Source organism: Populus alba, chromosome 3 (genome assembly GCF_005239225.2).
Source record: "Populus alba chromosome 3, ASM523922v2, whole genome shotgun sequence".
NCBI classification, from domain to species: Eukaryota; Viridiplantae; Streptophyta; class Magnoliopsida; order Malpighiales; family Salicaceae; genus Populus; species Populus alba.
This window is the reverse complement of record NC_133286.1, coordinates 1,184,882-1,191,778: the sequence shown is the minus strand read 5'-3', so window position 1 is coordinate 1,191,778 and position 6,897 is coordinate 1,184,882. Positions and strand designations below refer to the sequence as shown.

At 40.1% G+C, this 6,897-nt stretch overlaps 1 pseudogene; it reads right to left on the bottom strand.

Annotated features, from left to right (window-relative positions):
- Nucleotides 1–4,776: 4,776 nt before the first annotated feature.
- LOC118055638 (UDP-glycosyltransferase 74F2-like) lies at nucleotides 4,777–6,372 on the bottom strand (annotated as a pseudogene).
- Between the last annotated feature and the right edge of the window lie 525 nt (nucleotides 6,373–6,897).

Genomic DNA, 6,897 nt, shown 5'->3' with positions numbered 1-6,897 from the left:
ACATTAGACCAATGTTAGTCATTTCAAACTCTTGTACCATGCTTCGTTTGAAGTCTTCAAACATGGTAGGATTGTTGCTGGTGAATATCAAGTCATCAACATATAGGCACGCAAATAAGATGCTGCCATCTGCTCCTTTCTTCACATATATTGCGTGTTCATATGGACATTTTTCAAATCCATTATCTTGAAAATACCTGTCAATTCTGGTATTCCAAGCACGCGGAGCTTGCTTCAAACCATAGAGAGCTTTCTTCAACTTGTATACTTTGCCTTCATTTTCAGCTTCAATGTATCTAAGTGGTTGTTCCACATAGATCTCTTCTTCTAGGAAGCCATTCAGAAATGCTGACTTCACATCGAGTTAATAGATCTTCCATCTATGTTGTGCAGCTAGTGAGATCATTAGTTTGATTGTCTCTAGCCGGGCTACTGGAGCAAATACTTCTCCATAGTCAATGCCTTCTCTCTGTTTGTAACCTTTAGCCACTAATCTGGCTTTGTATCTTTGCACTTCTCCTTTGGCGTTCTTCTTTGTCTTGTAGACCCATTTGACACCTATTGCTTTCTTGTTTTCTGGTAGATAAGTCAGCTTACAGGTATCATTCTTCTCAATGGCATGTATTTCTTCATCCATTGCTTCTATCCACTTCTCTTCTGTGATAGCTTCATCGAAGCTTAGTGGGTCACTATCTGCAAAGAAACAAAACAGAGTTGTATCTTCCATGACCTGAGTGGTATCGTACAACTCTTCAAGATTTCGCATCCTTCTTGGTCCTTCTGATGAGGATGCTGATGGTGATGTTGATGATGATGCTCCTGGTGTGTTCCTCTTGTTGAATACAGGGAATCTGTGTACCGGACTTTGTGGTTCAGCTGCTGGCACAATCGGTTCTTCTGCAGGTACAATCGGTTCTTCTGCAAGTACTGTTGGTACTTCTTCACCTTCAAGGATCAAATCAATGTTGATCCATTTGACTGCTTCTTGATCATCATTCCATTACCAAGATTTATCTTCTTCAAAGATAACATCTCTACTCATGATTACTTTCTTCGTGATGGGATTATACAGCTTGTATCCCATCCTTCTTTCACCATATCCGACAAAAATGCATTTCTCGCTTTTATCATCGAGCTTTGTCCTTCTTACATCTAGGATCTTTGCATATGCCACACAACCAAAGACTCGTAAATGAGTAACACTTGGTTTGTGACCACTCCATGCTTCTTCTGGAATGACACCTTGCAAACTTCTGGTTGGGCAGCGATTCAGTAGATACACTGCACATGATACAGCTTCACCCCAATATTGCTTAGGCAACTTCTTTGCTTTGAGCAGACTTCTTGTCATGTCAAGAATCGTTCAATTCTTCCTCTCGGCTACACCATTCAGCTGTGGTGTATAGGCTGGTGTTGTCTGATGTTTGATGCCTTGTTGTGTACAAAAGGCTTCAAAGTCGTTTGCTGTATATTCTCCACCTTGATCAGATCTCACGGTTCTGATCATGTAGCCACTTTGCTTCTCCACAATTGCTTTAAAATCTTTAAAACAATTGAATACTTCTGACTTCCTCTTCAGAAAGTATATCCACGTCTTACTACTAAAATCATCAATAAAAGTAAGGAAGTACCTATTTTGTCTAGTCGACATAGGTGTTATTGGTCCACACACATCTGTGCGTACTAACTCGAGTGGCCTCTTTGCTCTCCAGTTGACTTCTTTGGCAAAACTGGATCTGTGATGTTTGCTGAGGACAACTCTCACAGACTTCATATGGATGATCAATGTGAGGCATACCTTTGACCATCTTCTTGCTTGCTAGCATCTTCAGACTCTTGAAATTCAGATGTCCAAGCCTCAGGTGCCAAAGCCATTCTTCACTGTTGGTGATGGCACTCAAACACCTTGCTGCATCATACTAGATGTTCAAAGGAAACATCCTATTCTTGGACATTTTCACATAGGCAATTAGTCTCCCATTGTTGTCTCTAATTGTCAGATGACAATTCTTCGAGTAAAGAGTATAACCTCTCTCCATAAGTTGACCTATACTGATCAAGTTCTGCTTTATGGTTGGGATATAATAAACATCGGCGATGTAGCTGTGATCGTCGTTCTTCAACTTGATTGGGATGTTGCCTTTACCTTTGAATGGAACCTTTGAGGTATCTCCAAAAGTAACTAAACCTTGTTTGGTCTCATCTGGATCACCAAATAACTCTCGGTGGCTGCACATGTGATTGCTGGCTCCAGAATCTAGATACCACACATTCTTCTGCTTCTCACCATGTCCTTGTTGGACAAGTAATGCAGCTGCTTCTGTGTCATCCTTCTCTGCATAGTTGGCTTGCTCACGTATCTCTAACAGAGCTTTCCTTCGACATTCAATGCTATAGTGCCCAAATTGATTGCAACTATAACATTTAATATTCCTCTTATCACGGTTATTGTAACCGCCTCCTCTTCCTCTAGGAGTGAATGCTTGTTGTCCTCGACCTCCTCTGGTGGTGTTTCTACCACCTCTTCCTCTAAAGCTTGTATTCCAAGATCCTCTTCCTAGGAATCTCTGAAATCCTTCTCTGGATTGTTGACTTCCTGCTTGAGTGGTATATCCACTTGTTGAAGTCTCCCCTTGCTCATATCTGTCCTTGAGAGACAGTTTTGCTTGTAAGGCATGTTCATGGCCTTATCTCCATTTCTCTTTACAATCTTCTGCTCATGAGCTTGCAAAGAACTCATAAGCTCATCAACTATCAACTTGTCCACTTCCTTGGACACTTCAATGGCGACAAAAATAAATTCAAATTTTGGATCTAGGGATCTCAAAATTTTCTCAGTAATTCGAGAATCTATGATGGCTTCTCCATTTCTCCTCATCTGATTGACTATCACCATAATTCTTGTGTGATAATCAGAAATAGACTCCGAGGACTTCATTTGCAATAACTCAAATTCACCTCGCAAAGATTGAAGACGAATCTTCTTGATTCTGTCAGCACCTTTGTATTTTTGTTGGAGAGCCTCCCATATATCTTTTGATGTTTCAGCGGAAGCAATGATCTTGAACGTGTCTTCATCAAGACCTTGATAGATGATGGTCTTTGCTTTGTTGTCTTTCTTTCTGTTGACTTTTAAGGCTTGCTTTTGTGCCTCTTATAGAGCATTTGCTGCTTCTTTGGACTCTGGTTCCTTAAAACCATGTTGTACAATATCCAAACACTCTAGTGAACTTAGGAATGCCTTCAATCTGATGCACCAACTATCATAGTTGTCTTTGGTCAGCTTCGGGATGAGTGTTTGTGTACTTTCTATAGTCATTTTGCTCTTTTAATGACTATATCGCCTTCTGGGAGCCGAATTTGACCAAACGGACACTGTAGATCGATCCGGAATGGTCCAAATAGTAGGGAACCGGTCTTACTTTGAAAAAATCGGGTCAGAATATGGGTGAACCGGTCAAACAACCGATTATGTACGGCGGGCGGTTCGCTGGGTTGAACTGGGAATATTCCGTGGAATATTTTGTCGGCGCGCTGGCAGCTGGGAAAACGGCACGCGTACGGAGTGGCTCGGCTCGGCGCGGTACGAAGCGACTTGGCGGCTCGGCTGGACGACTCGGCTCGGCTCAGGGGTACGGCTTGGCTTGTGGCTTGGCACAGCTGGATGGCGGCTCGGCTTAGGCGGCTTAGGCGGCTTAAACTGCTCAAATATGGCGCGCGTGGACGGCACTCGTCTTCAACCTCTGGCGCGCGTGGCTGCACGTGGGCTACTATCATCGGATCTTCAAGCGGCGCGTGTGGCTCACCGCGGGATCCAATTAGGCTGTTCTTTACACCAGTGAGTTCGTCTTGATGAGCTCTACACTATGGAATGATCAAAACTTGTTTTTGACAACTTTGAAAATTCGGATATACCCCAAAACACTTTTGTTTTATGACGAACGGGGCTCTGATACCAATTGTTGGTGGGAGAAACCACTGGTGGTGGCTTTGAAACACTCAGAGGGGATAAAACACAAAGTTTTATTACAGAAACACAAGCTTACAACAACATAAAAAATCTTAATACACGCCCTCTCTCTCTATATCTAGTGTTTCTCTCTTCTCTCCACACATATAATAACCTTAGCTTAGATGCCTATTTATACACAAATTCAGAACAAGAAAATTCAACCGTCATGTGTGAAGGCGGTTGGCGGCCAATGGTGTAAATGCGGCTGGGCGATGATAGCTGGCGGCTGGCGGCTGGCGGCTGGTCGGTGACAGCTGGTGGCCGGTTGGGTGGTGGTTGCCTTCCTTGACCTTCTGGATATTGAGTTTAATATGAACCTGCATCACTAACAATTGATGGTAGATCTTTGAACTCCAAATGGATATTCACTGCCATTATATCTATCAATGAGGTTGGATAAGCTGTGAGGCATTGGGAGCTTGTAATGCTCGAAATACTTATTAATGTTTGCTGCCATTTCACCTTCCTTGGATCCATCAAAGATTGGTTCCAAATTGATGGAATAGTTTAATAAAATATCACTCTGCAATGATGGATACTTGCTATTTCTGTCCTTCTCATCAAATTGTTTTTTTCTGAACATATGAAGGTCCACGTCCTGGATTGAACTAGATAAATGTCTTCAAAATATATGCCCAAGCAAATCATAGGGCAATACATGTGCATTATTGTTAAGAGATTAGAATCAAAAGTATCTTCCATCGTGGGTGATAAATCACCTCATCAGTTATGTAATTTGCTTTATTTGGATTAACGAGTTTCAATTATTATTATTTTCTAACTCTAATTTCCTAGAAAAAATAAAATACAAATGCACTGTGCATAAGGTGACATAATTTAAATCATTTGGTGCTTCTCAACATAGGTACCAGTACATTCATGTTAGTATCAGAAGTTCCACCTTCGCTTGTAGCCTTGATAGCCAGCTCTTTCCATTTCTTGGAATTCATTTTCATTTCTCTGCCTCTATCTCCCTCCATCACTTCTTTTATGCAAATGGCAATCTCTTCTCTTTTCACAATTCCATGCTCATCAACCTTAGCTCTGACCTCCACCTTCCAAGCCTCGATTGTTGAGTTCCAACCGCAATGTGTGAAAAACATCCCACAGCCTTATTTGCTAGCACTTTCACTTGAGGACTCCAATTCACTAGCAATCCCTTATTCTCCACTTCTTCAACAAACCCTTCTGGGATCTTCCCTTTCTCAGAATCCATCACCACCCTCAAGAAGTGAAAATTGCTCCTCTTTAAGCCCCATGCAATTTCCTCCATTTGCTTGTTGCTTAGAGTAGCACAGCTACCAAAGGACACATATACAACTGATGCAGTGGGCTTAGTGCTGAGCCAATTGATAGAAAGAGATGCGTCTATTTCACAGAGACTAATACCGTAGTCATCCTCATCATCAATACTCTTGTCCAAGTATAATGATGGGATTGTTGGTCCAATTGTCAATAACGGGCAAACTTTTGACATTGTATCCACTACCTGAAGGAACAACAAAATATTTGTGGAGATTTGGACCCTTAATTTACATAACATAAAAACACAACAAGTTCAAATTATTTATCTCTAAATATTCATGATTCTGTTACCTTTACTGCTAAGAGTTTCAAATTTTAATCATTTATAATTCACAATTAATTGGGATGGAATTGATGAAATTAATTGGTTTGGGATGGAAATTGAAAGAGAATGAGATTTTACCAGAAACCGTAAAAGAAGTGCAAATAGTTTTAAAGTCCAATTATGCGGTACAAAATTGCCTACCTCACACTCCAGCTTGTAGAAAGTGTTGATGAGGATCCAATCAGCCTTGTCCAAATTAGCAAACTGATCACTCTGGCAGAACAAAAAATGTTGGCAAGTCTTGAAGCTCAAGCAGTAGTGGTAATCCCTCGATCAACACAAGGGTTGAAGAAACTGGCATCTTTAACACTTCATGGTAGACATTGTAAAAGATGTAATCAACAGCACAAGCATGTGTAAAAAAAGCAGCTGCAAATAACCCGAAATCCTTTGCCACATCCAGAGCCCAAGCCAAGAAAGGCTCGTATATTACAGCATGGATAGGGCTTGAAGAGGTTTTTGGTATCTCTTGATGAGATCTGATAGGGTTTTTGGACCAACATCATGTAGGCTTGAAAGATAGGAGACCAGACAGCATGGGATTACGCCTAGAGAATTGCAGCATGGGATTTATGTGGCCTGCGCCTGGCAGTGGAACTACTAGTACATGGCTCCTTTTGACCATCTTTTCCATCTCTCTTACCCTCTCCGTAGGGCTCATTATTGATTCATTTCAATAGTGAAAAGAGTCTTTTGGAAGTGAGTGGATGGTTAGGAACTGTCCACGTTATCAACGATGACATATACTGCAGATTACAATACATTCTTCTAACTTGCACGTTTTAATTATTAGATTGATGGCTTACTTATAAAATCGGATGTGGTGATCCGGTCACATGTTGGGTAATATAATCAATGATTAAAATAACTTTATTTTAATTAAAAAAACATAATTTTCTTTTTTTAAAAAAAAAGTTGATAGTTGAGTTTTGATTTAAGTCGATTCGATTTTTTAATCGAATCACATTAAGTCAATTTTTTTTTTAATTTTCTTCAACCAAGTCAATTCAAGCTCAAAGTTGACCAGATCGACTGTTAGACTATTATAAATTTTAACTAGAATTGAAGGACTGGATTGGATAGCAATGAAAATAAAAATCTAATATCCTATAATCATCAATCTCATATATTAAATTGTTTTATGTTTTGTAAGTAATCATATTCTTCTAAATATTCACAATAATTGATTTGTAATTTATGACTAGATTTGTGGTCATTTGCCACCATAAACCAAAATATTTTTATTTTAGTAAAA